This window comes from Giraffa tippelskirchi, chromosome X (genome assembly GCF_054371585.1).
Source record: "Giraffa tippelskirchi isolate mGirTip1 chromosome X, T2T-mGirTip1v1.2.pri, whole genome shotgun sequence".
Classification (NCBI taxonomy): domain Eukaryota; kingdom Metazoa; phylum Chordata; class Mammalia; order Artiodactyla; family Giraffidae; genus Giraffa; species Giraffa tippelskirchi.
Genome location: NC_137289.1, coordinates 27,875,461 through 27,890,333, shown reverse-complemented (window position 1 = coordinate 27,890,333; position 14,873 = coordinate 27,875,461). Strand labels below are relative to the sequence as shown.

The 14,873-nt window shown below is 38.6% G+C and overlaps 1 protein-coding gene across 2 annotated transcripts in view; it reads right to left on the bottom strand.

The window, feature by feature from the left end:
* Positions 1-14,873, bottom strand: part of TENM1 (teneurin transmembrane protein 1) — a 795,886-nt gene that overhangs the window by 459,877 nt on the left and 321,136 nt on the right. The window lies entirely within an intron of this gene.

Sequence of the window (14,873 nt, the reverse complement as noted above, 5' to 3'; positions counted from 1 at the left end):
ATCACAATAAACTGTGGAAAATTCATAAAGAGATGGGAATACCAGAACACCTGACCTGCCTCTTGAGACATCTGTATGCAGGTCAGGAAGCAACAGTTAGAAGTGGACACAGAACAACAGACTGGTTCCAAATAGGAAAAGGAGTATGTCAAGGCTGTATATTGTCACCCTGCTTATTTAACTTATATGCAGAGTACATCATGAGAAACGCTGGGCTGGAAGAAACACAAGCTGGAATCAAGATTGCCGGGAGAAATATCAATAACCTCAGATATGCAGATGACACCACCCTTATGGCAGAAAGTGAAGAAGAACTAAAGAGCCTCTTGATGAAAGTGAAAGAGGAGAGTCAAAAAGGTGACTTAAAGCTCAACATTCAGAAAACTAAGATCATAGTATCCGGTCCCATCACTTCATGGCAAATAGATAGGGAAACTGGGAACAGTGCCTGACTTTATTTTTGGGGGCTCCAAAATCACTGCTGATGGTGATTGCAGCCATGAAATTAAAAGACACTTACTCCTTGAAAGGAAAGTTATGACCAACCTAGACAGCATATTACAAAGCAGAGGCATTACTTTGCCAACAAAGGTCCGTCTAGTCAAAGTCACGTATGGATGTGAGAGTAGGAGTATAAAGAAAGCTGAGCACCGAAGAATTGATGCTTTTGAATTGTGGTGTTGGAGAAGACTCTTGAGAGTCCCTCGGACTGCAAGGAGATCCAACCAGTCCATCCTAAAGGAGACCAGTCCTGGGTGTTCATTGGAAGGATTGATGTTGAAGCTGAAACTCCAATACTTGGGCCACCTGATGTGAAGAGCTGACTCATTTGAAAAGACCCTGATGCTGGGAAAGATTGAGGGCAGGGGAAGGGGACGACAGAGGATGAGATGGTTGGATGGCATCACTGACTCAATGGACACGGGTTTGGGTGGACTCCGGGAGTTGGTGGTGGACAGTGAGGCCTGGCGTGCTGCAGTTCATGGTGTCGCAAAGAGTTGGACATGACGGAGTGACTGAACTGAACTGAACTGAACAATGAATTACTTGGCACTCTCCGAAGGTAAAAGTACATTCATGCCAACATCCATGCTGTTCCTTCACTTTAGAATCCATTCTCTTTCTTCTATCTAATAGTTGAAATTCTTTTTATTATTCATGATCCAGTTTATATGTCATCACGTCTAAGACATCTTTCTCTGTTCCTCTTTTTCCTAATCAATTGCCTTCCCATTTGCACTCCCATAACACATTAAACAATTCTGTAGCATTAGCATTAACTTTATCTCTAAATTGAAATACATTTTGGCTGTTCATATGTCTGTTTTCAAAACTAGATTGCTATCACCTTGAAGACACAATTGAAACTCATTGATTTGTATAAACCCCAGCAATCAGCACATGCTCTTATATACAATAGTCACTGAAGAAACAGAGGTAGAATTGGTTTTACTAGATTTATTTAGCAAATTAAACTTTTCAAAGTATCTTATAAGAGTCCTGCATTGCAGGCAGATTCTTTACCATCTGAGCCACCAGGGAAGCCCAAAGAGAACCTTATAGCTGAGTAAACTTCTACTTTACCTTGCCCTCCTGCAGATAATATTCACTGGACAAAGTTCAATAAAAAAACAAACAAACAAACAAACCAATGACCTTAGGCACTTAAGAGTAAACAAAAGCAAGCAGATTCTGGTGGGGAATGAAAACTTGGAAGAAGAGAAGGTGTAAGTAAGTTTCCATTTAAAAATTTTTTTCTTAATTGAGTGTAGGGAATGGTCAGAGCTGTATGAAGTGGTAAAAACCTTGACACATAACTCTCAGTATGAGTTAAAGGACCAGGAGACAGAGTTCAGGCAATGGCAGTCACTGAAAAGTAAAGAAAGAACTTCCAAAAGGAGACAAATATATAGAGAGGCTGTAATCCACATTCTTCATATAAACTTTGCCCCAATCTCTGGCTGATGCTGGAACCACGCATGTGTAGGGCAGACTCTAGCTGAGAATAAAGGAACTGAACTGAGATTTGAGTTGCAACCCAAGAAGCAGAGTTTGTTGATTGAGTTAAAAAAAATGAATTGCTTATTAGAGATAAAATGGATGAGAAAATCAAAATTCTTTAAGGGAACATAACAGAAACCAAAGTCCCCACAATATAACAATCACAATGTCCAAGATACAGTCCAATATTAATAATATGATAAAATAGGAAAAAGTGACCCGTTCTCAAAAGAAAAGATGACTTTATAGAAACTCACTCCAAGATAATCCAGATGTTGGAATTAGTAGACAGGGATTTCAAAGTAGCTATTGTAACTATGGTCATGAATATGAAGGAAGATATGCTTATTATAAATGGAAAGAAAGGAAATCTCAGCAGAGAAACAGAAAATATTTTAAAAGACTAATGGAAATTCTAATGTGAAAATTACAATCATTGAAATAAAAAGTGAGGATGTGCAAGTAAAGAACATGACTCACTCTCATTAGTCCCTTCATAGGTTAACAGTTAGTTTGGGGTTATTTGCTTAGTTCATCTTACCTTTTGTTTGAAAACTGCCCAGCACCCACAGAGAAAGGGTTCCTGTGACACTTAGTGATTCTTCTAATATTCTGAGGACATTATCAGAGAAAAAATTCATCATTGTCCCCCTTACCCATGTTGTCTAGTTAAAGAGGTTCCCTGATTCAAGAACCTAAGCATCTGGCATTAAACTAGGTCTATCCCATATCAATCTCAGAGAGGCAATAGTAAGTCCTGCCTCAATATTGGCATATTGAGAGTTTGATCTTCTAAACTAATTCCTTTTTTCTCTCATATCCATCATTGTCAAGTGAGGCAGAGCAGAACACAGCACCCCAAAATGTAATACTTTCACCTGTGTATTGTTTTGAGATAAAGGCAATTAAAATCAGCAGACTTGGGAAAAGCCTTTTACCTCCCCCTTAACTGTCTAGAGGCTGCCCTGGTGCCTGTGGTAAAGAATCCGTCTGACAATGTAGGAGATGCAGGTTCTATCCCTTGGTCACGAAGATCCCCTGGAGAAGGAAACGGCAACCCACTCCAGTATCCTTGCCTGGAGAATTCCATGGACAGAGGAGCCTGGCAGGCTTGGGGTCGCAAAGAGTCGGACACGACTTAGGGGCCAAACAACTACAAAACAACTAATTGCCTAAGAGAATTGATATAGGAGACCTGGTCTGGAAAAAGAACTATCACCAGAGAGAACATTTTACATCACAAGACTTATTTGTATGTCAAAGCAAAGATTTGTCTGCCAAACATTTGCTCTTCTCATCTTCCTGTGAACTGTTTTCCTTCCCTCTGATGTCCTAGATCTTTACCCCTTCTCCATAGCTCAAGATGGTATCTGAGTATTTTAATGGGCTCCTCTATATATGAAATTTGTTTTTCTCCTGGTAATCTATCTTGGGTCAATATAATTATTAGACCAGCCAAAAACCTAGAAGGGAAGAAGGAAAATTTTTTCTACCCCTACATAAGAAGCCTTCAGGTTATCATTTTATTTCCCATGTAGCTTCCCAAAGGAAATTAATGCTTGCATGACTGACAAGAATATTTTAACCTACTTAATAGCTATATTTCATGTTTTAAAAAGATCAATGAACCTACCGGTTTTATACACCAGTATCTTATGAATTTGGTTAAGGAAAGGCAGACTCCTGCCGGTCAAATATCTCTAGATGGTGTAAAAAAACTAAACTAGACTTCAGGTACCAGATTGTGGTAAACTATATCTCATAGTGGTACCAGATAGTGAGCAAACTCTGGGAGACAGTGAAGGACAGGGAAGCCTGGCGTACTGCAGTCCAGTAGGGTTGCAAAGAGTCAGACACAACTGAGTAACTGATCAACAACAACAAGCGGTACAGGATAGCACCTCCCCACGAGGCCCAGATCTGCAATCCAGTCTTTCTATATAATGACTCAATCTTGTCATTATCTGGAAAAAAAAATCCAAGTATGTTAAAGTTCATATTATTCACAGATATTGTATCTTGCTCAACTATGTCTACTCTAGTCCAGGAATATTTGGAACATCTTATAGGGGCTTCATACTAAATATACATTTATCTCAAGTAGAAACTATATATAGCTGATGTATTATATTATTAGTGTAATAGACCAATGTTACTCTTGAATATAAACAAAAATATACATATATTTAAATGTGATAGGGCATTTCCAGGTAAAGCTGGAAAATGTACATTGCAAGAATGTTTACTATAAAGCATAACCTATATTCATTATGTTATTATCTTATTTAGAGGCAGGGAAAGAAAACTGCTCTATATTCTCTAACTTAACACTGAATTTTTGAAGTCAGAAACAGCTGATGTTTATACAGGAAGACAAATTAATAAAAAGGTATTTACTTTTGCCAATGAGTTTTCAGACATATCTCTTCTGCATGCAACATATATGCTCTGGTGAGTGTATATACATAATCAGTGTTCTGTTAAATTATATTTTAACCGCATGATTGAAAATGAACTTGTAATAAATCGTACTGCAAAATAAAGTATTTTTTTGTACAGATGACTCCCCCTAAAACCTACACACATAAATTTAGGTTTATGGTATGCAGGAGGACTATGTGGTCAACTTCAAAGTATTTAGCGGACCATCAGTCAACATTCAAATTATTTACTCAAACACTCAGGAAATTCTTAAGTGAACACTACCCACAAATTGAACATTCTGGAAATCAACTGTATCCAAATGAAAGAGCTTAAAGTAAATATATAAATAAATGTTACAAAACAGAAATGAAAAACTGGTGGAAGCCTGGTGCGGAAGCCTGGTACTCTGATAGCTGACTTTTAATATGAAATGCAATATTACCATGGTTAAACAACTTGCTAGTTTTTCATCTGAGCCACTATTTGTATGGAAAAAGCAAGTTATTATACAATGCTTGCCCTCCTCTTCTTATCCATAATAATGCAAAAATCAAGTCAGAAAGACAAAGCAAAGGAATGAACATGGTGTAACAACAACTCAAAGCAAATATGGATGGAGAAACGATTTTCTATTCTTAAAAACTAATGTAACTCACTATGAAAATGTGACACAAAATTCTCAGGTTGAAAGAGGTTAATAGTTCTATAGAGGCTTCCCTCGTGGCTCAACAGTAAAGAACCCACCTGCCAATGCAGGAGACATGAGTGCAATCCCTGGGTCTGGAAAATCCCCTGTAGGAGGACATGGCAACCCACTCCAGTATTCTTGCCTGGAGAATCGCATGGACAGAGGAGCCTGGCGGGTTACAGTCCATGGGGTCGCAAAAGAGTCAGACCACGACTTAGCAACTAAACAACAATAGTTCTGTAATTATGGAAATTATATACTTTCTTCTTAGTGTTCATTGAAAACATTAGTAATTTCATTTAATACCCTACTCTATCATTTAAACAAACATGTTATTTCTCACCCAACACAACTTTCATTTTAAAATGTTACACAGTATTTTGTTACAGTGCTAATTGTTAACACTTCTATACAAAAGCAGATGCATATTAGTTGCAACCTCAGAAATATCTGAGGTCATCAGCTAATGGTATTGATCAGGCATCAAAGTTAATACTCTGTAAAACTGTCTGGGAAGTATAATCTTAGTAACAATTAATGTCTCTCTACAAACATTTTGTGTATACTTTCACAATATGGAATTAATTCACTTAAAGGATTTTACAAACTCTGGGAAAATGTATCCTCTTGTAAATCCTGATGTTATTGACTATAAGCAGATTTGAGATCAGATTGTTTGTTTGGGGCTTCTTTCCAATTTCTTTTAATCCTTTGACTTCAGGCCCTGCCTTTAGTAATCCTCTTGATATAGCCGGATATTCATAGTTCAGTACCAGGATCGGCCTCTATCAAAATGGTATTGGAGGCTCAGTAGTTCCCAATAGGCTCCCTCTTTTCCCTGGAGATCATATTCAAATAACAGCATCCAACTACACTAGAGAAGTTTAAACCAGGTATAAGTTATCCTTTTGTAAGAGATATTTACATTTATGTGGAAAATCTCTGCTTGTAAGGGTATCTCCCACTCTGGATCAGGGAGGAAGGATGACTGTAAATTTCTAGAAATTCTTTTATCAGTGGTGAAGGTCATGATTTAAATCTGTATAACAGCCTTACCCTGGATTACTGTGCTTTTCCTGGTGACCTGTCATAACTGCCACCCTCCTCGTCCCCATCAACATCTTCTAGTCTTTAGTTGGAGAAGGTATTTATTTAAGCTGATAGTTTGGGACATTTGGGGGGGAGTTACTCAGTTTTCTTGGATATCTCCCAAGGTATTCATATTATTTCCCTGATGCTGGGAAAGATTGAAGGCAGGAGAAGAAGGGGACGACAGAGGATGAGATGGTTGGATGGCATCACCGACTCAGTGGACATGAGTTTGAGCAGGCTCTGGGAGTTGGTGATAGACAGGGAAGCCTGGTGTGCTGCAGTCCATGGGATTGCAAAGAGTTGGACACAGCTGAGTGACTGATGCATATTATTGAACTTCTGTTCATTTTTCTCCTGTTAATCTGTCTTGTTTTATGGGTGGTCTCAGCCAAGAAACTAGAAGGGTAGTAGGAAAATTATTTTTCCTTCCCCACAAGTTTTTTAATATGATTTTACAAATTTCCAATCAAAACAACTTTAAACCTCCTCCCAGTCCCCTAAAGATGTATTAAATGATTTACACAAATCCAGAAAACAATGAAATAAGAACCCGGAATCTAAACATACATGCACTTGAATAGGAACATGTAGTGCAAATTTGGCTAAGGCTTTCATTTGGAAAGTCTGTGGTTGTACTTTGTCATACCTTCTCATATTCTACTTTTCCTAACACTTGATGACAACTGCAGGATGTTTTACACTTTATAAAATGCTTTCATCAGATCATTGGATAGTCACTCAGAGAAAGTCAGGGACTACAAAATGCCACTTCATAAACCATTTCCAAATACAATGTCATTTTCTCCAAAAGCTGTGAGGAATACTACTTTTCCAGGAACTTTAATTGAGAACATACCTGAAAAAAGAATAGTTAATGGAAAAGAGGAACATTAAAGACTATCACTGTTAGTGGCCCCCAATTAAATATAATTTAACTTGATTAAAGACAAGTTTATTTTCTCTTCTATGCAGCAACTGCTGCTGCTGCTAAGTCGCTTTAGTCATGTCCGACTCTGTGCAACCCCATAGACGGCAGCCCACCAGGCTCCCCCGTCCCTGGGATTCTCCAGGCAAGAACACTGGAGTGGGTTGCCATTTCCTTCTCCAGTGCATGAACGGGAAAAGTGAAAGTGAAGTCGCTCAGTCATGTCCTACTCTTAGCGACCCCATGGACTGTAGCCTACCAGGCTCCTCCGTCCATGGGATTTTCCAGGAAAGAGTACTGGAGTGGGGTGCCAAAAGAACAACTCAAAAGCAAAACTATAGGAATAGCATTTGGTTTTGGCTGAAAGAGTTTTATAATTTTATTCTTCAACTATGTATTACTATTATTGTTGTTGTTGTTCAGTTGCTAAGTTGTGTTCAACTCTTTGTGACCCCATAGACTGCAGCATGCTAGGCTTCCCTGTCCTTCACTATCTCCCAGAGTTTGTTCAAACTCATGTTCATTGAGTCAATGATGCCATATGTATTAATATTATTTATCTCATTTTTATTTATACATATAATAATTACAACCAAAGATCAAACAGTAGGTGATGCTAGTAACAGAGACAAACAAGAAATAAATGAATGAACCAGCATCTTACCTAGGCTTCTACTGTGATGAATACTAATATGTTAATATTCAAGTTTCCAAATTAAAATGCTAAATTAGCCTTGGCCCTTGTTGTGAAATATAGGCAAGCAGAAAAGTTCAAATACATTATCACGTATTAATTACCAGTAATGACTTGTATGAAGGTAATTTGTGTTATTTAAAGTAAGTTAACAGATACAGAAAGAATCTTAATTAATGAATTTGCCAATTATCTGTCCAGCTATAAGTATGAGTTTGTGCTTTGTTTTTAGTCCTATCCACATCTGCTTTTGAATTCTACTTAGAATAATTTCTGAAGCTACAAAGGTTGGCTACATGACCAGTCCTATACTTCGTGGCCATCATTTCTTTATCTATTCACTCGATGCTTTGTCAGAGAATGAAAATATCAAAGCAAATCACAGTCTATGTATACAAAATATTTCATTAGGAAACAAATTCCTAAGAAACTAACTTCATAAGGTACCTAAACAATACCACACATAAAAGAGAAATAATTGAAGTGAGCCATTGTATGATGAGACTTAATTTTCTCCCATTCTCTTAATATGCATGGAACAACAACAACAAAAAAGGCTTTTTTTCCATTACCTCATCTTAAGTAGTTTTTCAAATGAAACCCATACTCACACTCATGTTGTCATTGATAATGGATCTTGTGTCAAAGAAAAAGAGCATAAAGGACCCGATAATAAGGGTAATTATCAAACATCAAAAATGTAGATCAAAGTGGATTTCCTGACTCTTCTATATGCAGTCACTTCACAGCATTTTACTATTCATGTCATGTGGCCCTGACAGGATATATTAATTTTCTCTATTATGAGAGCAATGGGATTGGCACACTTCAGTTAGAAGCTAGCAATAAGTAGAGTCATTATTTCTCTATCTTATTTTAGTGTTGTGTGTGTGTGTGTGTGTGTGTGTGTGTGTGTGTACTGTGTTTTTAAAATATATCCCCCAGGCCCCTAGACACACCACATTGTGTCTCCAGAGGTGATAGTGAGCCTTCAGGGGAATGTTAACCTCCCTATGAAGGATAGATCCAGGCAAGGATTTTATTTCTTTCAGATAGTACAGTATTTCCTCTCTCTGGTAAATACTTGACATATCTTTGGGAGGACTCAATTGTCTCAAGAGGGAAACTGAGAGTATTTCTAGAAACTTGCCAGGCTGAATCATTTCAATAACTCAAGTAATCTGATTTTCCACCTCCCTAAATCCCATATTCCCTTCTTTCCTCAACACTTTTCCTTATACATTTTTTTCTTTGAGAAAATTTGCATTTTATTTTCCTATTCAATGCTGAATAAAAAATTGTGTGTTAAGTATTCTGTAAGTAGATTTCCAGAGTCTTGATAACCTGCAACCTTCCAGTAACTGTAGTTCACTTTGTTTTATAGATTTTGTCTATTACTTGGTCAGGGCATTAAAAAAAAAACACGTTGGCGACAGAGGAATTACCTCTAAACTGACCTTCCACTGAAGTATTAATGAAGATGACCAAGAGAGGAAAAATTTCCCACAATTTTTACAAAGATTCATCTATAGGTTCAAAGAGACAGACCTTCTCAGTAATAAAACTTTTTAGAGTCATACGTCTGTGCCATTTCTCAGCCACAGGATATGAACAAATATTGTTTCATATTTTCTATAAAAATTGGGAACATATTTGTTAAAAGAGAAATTATTTGCAAAAGAAAAAGGGCAAGACCATATGCACAGGGACAGATGGGAAGAAGGAATAAGGGGGAAAAATATTTCTTTGAGTTTTAAAAACCATTTAAAAAACACAAAGCACTTTCAACTTAGTAAATTGAAAATAAGTTCAGTTCAGTCGCTCAGTCGTGTCCGTCTCTTTGCGACCCCATGAATCTCAGCACGCCAGGCTTCCCTGTCCATCACCAACTCCCAGAGTTTACCCAAACTCATGTGCATTGAGTCGATGATGCCATCCAACCATCTCAACCTCTGTCGTCCCCTTCTCCTCCTGCCCCCAATCCTTCCCAGCATTAGGGTCTTTCCCAATGAGTCAACTCTTGGCATGAGGTGGCCAAAGTATTGGAGTTTCAGCTTCAACATCAGTCCTTCCAATGAACACCCAGGACTGATCTCCTTAAGGATGGACTGGTTGGATCTCCTTGCAGTCCGAGGGACTCTCAAGAGTCTTCTCCAACACCACAGTTCAAAAGCATCAGTTCTTCGGCGCTCAGCTTTCTTCACCATCCAACTCTCACATCCATACATGACCGTTGGAAAAACCATGGCCTTGACTAGACGGAGCTTAGTTGGCAAAGTAATATCTCTGCTTTTAAATATGCTGTCTAGGTTGGTCCGGAGAAGGCAATGGCACCCCACTCCAGTACTCTTGCCTGGAAAATCCCATGGACGGAGGAGCCTGGTAGGCTAGAGTCCATGGGGTCGCTAAGAGTCAGACACGACTGAGCGACTTCACTTTCACTTTTCCCTTTCATGCACGGGAGAAAGAAATGGCAACCCACTCCAGTATTCTTGCCTGGAGAATCTTAGGGTCGGCAGAGCCTGGTGAGCTGCCGTCTATGGGGTCGCACAGAGTCGGACACGACTGAAGCGACTTAGCATAGCATTAGCATAGGTTGGTCATAATCTTCCTTCCAAGGAGTAACTGTCTTTTAATTTCATGGCTGCACTCACCATCAGCAGTGATTTTGGAGCCCAAAAAAATAAAGTCTGACACTGTTTCCCCATCTATTTCCCATGAAGTGATGGGACCAGATGCCATGATCTTAGTTTTCTGAACGTTGAGCTTTAAGCCAACTTTTTCACTCTCCTCTTTCACTTTCATCAAGAGGCTCTTTAGTTCTTCTTCACTTTCTGCCATAAGGGTGGTGTCATCTGCATATCTGAGGTTATTGATATTTCTCCCGGCAATCTTGATTCCAGCTTGTGTTTTTTCCAGCCCAGCGTTTCTCATGATGTACTCTGCATAGAAGTTAAATAAGCAGAGTGACAATATACAGCCTTGACATACTCCTTTTCCTATTTGGAGCCAGTCTGTTGTTCCATGTCCAGTTCTAACTGTTGCTTTCTGACCTGCATACAGGTTTCTCAAGAAACAGGTCGGATGGTCTGGTATTCCCATCTCTTTCAGAATTTTCCAGTTTATCGTGATCCACACAGTCAAAGGCTTTGGCATCATCAATAAAGCAGAAATAGATGTTTTTCTGGAACTCTCTTGCTTTTTCGATGAACCAGCGGATGTTGGCAATTTGATCTCTGGTTCCTCTGCCTTTTCTAAAACCAGCTTGAACATGTGGAAGTTCACGGTTCATGTATTGCTGAAGCCTGGCTTGGAGAATTTTGAGCATTACTTTACTAGCGTGTGAGATGAGTGCAATTGTGCAGTAGTTTGAACATTCTTTGGCATTGTCTTTCTTTGGGATTGGAATGAAAACTGACCTTTTCTGGTCCTGTGGCCACTGCTGAGTTTTCCAGATTCGCTGGCATATTGAGTGCAGCACTTTCACAGCATCATCTTTCAGGATTTGAAATAGTTCAACTGGAATTCCATCACCTCCACTAGCTTTGTTCGTAGTGATGCTTTCTAAGGCCCATTTGACTTCACATTCCAGGATGTCTGGCTCTAGGTGAGTGATCACACCTTCGTGATTATATGGGTCATGAAGATCTTTTTTGTACAGTTCTTCTGTGTATTCTTGCCACCTCTTCTTAATATCTTCTGCTTCTGTTAGGTCCATACCATTTCTGTCCTTTATTGAGCCCATCTTCGCATGAAATATTCCCTTGGTATCTCTAATTTTCTTGAAGAGATCTCTAGTCTTTCCCATTCTGTTGTTTTCCTCTATTTCTTTGCACTGATTGCTGAGGAAGGCTTTCTTATCTCTCCTTGCTATTCTTTGGAACTCTGCATTCAGATGGAAATATCTTTCCTTTTCTCCTTTGCTTTTTGCTTCTCTTATTTTCCCAGCTATTTAAGGCCTCCTCAGACAGCCATTTTGGTTTTTTGCATTTCTTTTCCATGGGGATGGTCTTAATCCCTGTCTCCTGCACAATGTCACGAACCTCTGTCCATAGGTCATCAGGCACTCTGTCTATCAGATCTAGTCCCTTAAATCTATTTGTCACTTCCACTGTATAATCATAAAGGATTTGATTTAGGTCATACCTGAATGGTCTAGTGGTTTTCCCTACTTTCTTCAATTTATGTCTGAATTTGGCAATAACGAGTTCATGATCTGAGCCACAGTCTGCTCCCAGTCTTCTTTTTGCTGATTGTATAGAGCTTCTCCATCTTTGGCTGCAAAGAATATAATCAGTCTGATTTTGGTATTGACCATCTGGTGATGTCCATGTGTAGAGTCTTCTCTTGTGTTGTTGGAAGAGGGTGTTTGCTATGACCAGTGTGTTCTCTTGGAAAAACCCTATTAGCCTTTGCCCTGCTTCATTCTGTACTCCAAGGCCAAATTTGCCTGTTATACCAGGTGTTTCCTGACTTCCTACTTTTGCATTCCAGTCCATTATAATGAAAAGGACATCTTTTTTGGGTGTTGGTTCTAGAAGGTCTTGTAGGTCTTCATAGAACCGTTCAACTTCAGCTTCTTAAGCGTAGACTACAATACAGTTTCAATGAGTTTTAAGTATTCTGAGGTTAAAACAGGCAGTTTTTAACACATAACTTCAAACTCAACAAAACATCATTTTTGTTGCATTTTAAAGATCTCAGGGGACTTCCCTAGTGGTCCAGTGATTAAGATTCCACTCACACTTCCAATGTAGAGGGCATGGGTTGTGTCCCTGGTGTGGAAACTAGGATCCCAGGTGCCATGCAGTATGGACAAACAATCAAAAAACAAAACAAACAAACAAACAAACAAAAAAACAAACCTGCATCAAGCTTTTCATTACACTTGGGCATTTCTTAAATGTTGGTTTGAAAATAGACTAGGTTCTAAACATGGGTTTAACTATATATGGCTAATCTAACTTAAAACTATCCCATTAAGTCAACAAATATTATAATATATAGATTAGCCAATTAGAAAACTTCATTTTTCTCTACAGGGTAAAATGGCTTGGAATCTGGCACAGTTGTTGAAGTTGTTCACCACAATACTAGTTAGATACAAGTTTCTGGAATTAAATGTGCCAGGCAAGAAAGTAATTTTATCATCTTCTTCCCAGTGGGAGGAAATATGGGTAAAGAGTTTGAGATGGCAGACTTCATCAATAAATTATGGTCAGTACAACAGTATTGGAGAATTGGGTGGTGGTTTCTATCACGACCAGTGAATACTGCTCTTGTCACTGTTTTTAAAGGGCAAAGAGCTAAGAGCTATCAGAAGAAAACAAAAATAAAATAAAGTAAAATAAAAGTCACAATATATGTAGACCAGGAAGCAGACACCATCATGCTGCAGAACCATCATCACAATTATTTTCCATGCCATAAAATCTGTGATGCTTATGGAATAAAAAACAATGAATATTAAGATGTCAGTGGCACTCATGTTGAAAGACTGACTTATTAGAGAGATAAAAGGTCATTTATAATCACATTTTATATTACATGTAAACTTATATGGATAGTGTAGTGTTAAGATCAGAGGTTCTGGAAACTGACTATGAAGGTTTAAATCCTAGCTCACCACTTAATACCTCTGTTAATTTAGGCATTACTAAACCTCTCTGGACCAGTTTCTTCATCTGTAAAAGTGGCCAAATAATAACCCATAGATTTCTGGAAAGAATTAAATGAGTTAGTTCATGTACTTAGAACTGCCTGGCATAGGGTAAGTGCTCACTAAATTTTGCAATCTTATTAATAAAGAGAAATTTGGAATAATTTACATATAAACATTTAGAAGCTAGGTATTATTGCTGTTGTTCAGTCACTAAGACTGCAGAATGCCAGGCTTCCCTGTCCTTTACTATCTCCCAGAGTTTGCTCAAACTCATGTCTATTGAGTCAGTGATGCCATCCAACCATCTCATCCTCTGTCACCCCCTTCTCCTCCTACCCTCAATCTTTCCCAACATCAGGGTCTTTTCCAGTGAGTTGGCTCTTCTTATCAGGTGGCCAAAATATTGGAGCTTTAGCTTCATCAGTCCTTCCAATGAACATTCAGGGTTGATTTCCTTTAGGATTGACTGGTTTGATCTCCTTGCTGTCCAAGGGACTCTCAAGAGTCTTCTTTAGCACCACAGTTCAGTTCGAAAGCATCCATTCTTTGGCACTCACCCTTCTTTATGGTCCAACTCTCACATCCATACATGGCTATTGGAAAAACTATAGTTTTGACTAGATTGACCTTTGTTGGCAAAGTAATGGCTCTGCTTTTTAATATGCTATCTAGGTTGGTTCTATGCAAAGTTGTGAAACGACTCAAAGTTTCATTTAGAGCACTTTCTTTCCTCTTTCTTTAAAACCCCCTTTTCTTTACAGCTTCATCTTTTCCTCCCAAGTGGCCCTTCACCCTCTGGCTATGAAATCTCACCCAAATATACATCCTTAAATAAAACTATAATTGAGTCCCTTTTAAAAAACTCCTATGTATCCCAACAAAACTCATTCATCCTGTGGCACATTGTCTCAAGTCAGTGCCATGAGACTGCAGTTGGAATGATGAACTACCATGGAGGTGGTGCTTATATTTTGATAAGAGCCTTCAATGCCTGAATCCAAAGGGATGGGTATTCAGAGATTATCATCAAGACATAATGACTCTAAATGAGGCTGTTTGCTGACTCCTCTCAGTTAGTTGAAGGATAACTCAAGAGCTCCTGGAGCCTAAGTTTGGGTATCCAGCTAAAATTCAAGACATAATTTTGGTATCTCATAAATATGCATTTAACGTCTCTAAAATATAACTCTGGTTGGTTTTATTTTATTTTTTGACCACACTGTGCAGCATGCAGAATCTTAGTTCCCTAACCACAGATTGAACCCATGCCCCCTGCAGTGGTAGCTTGGAGTCTTAACCACTAGATTGCCAGGGAAGTCCCCCTAAAATATAACTATTGAGTCTCTTAATCTCACCACACTCTTTTTCTCTTCTTACCTAGGTGACA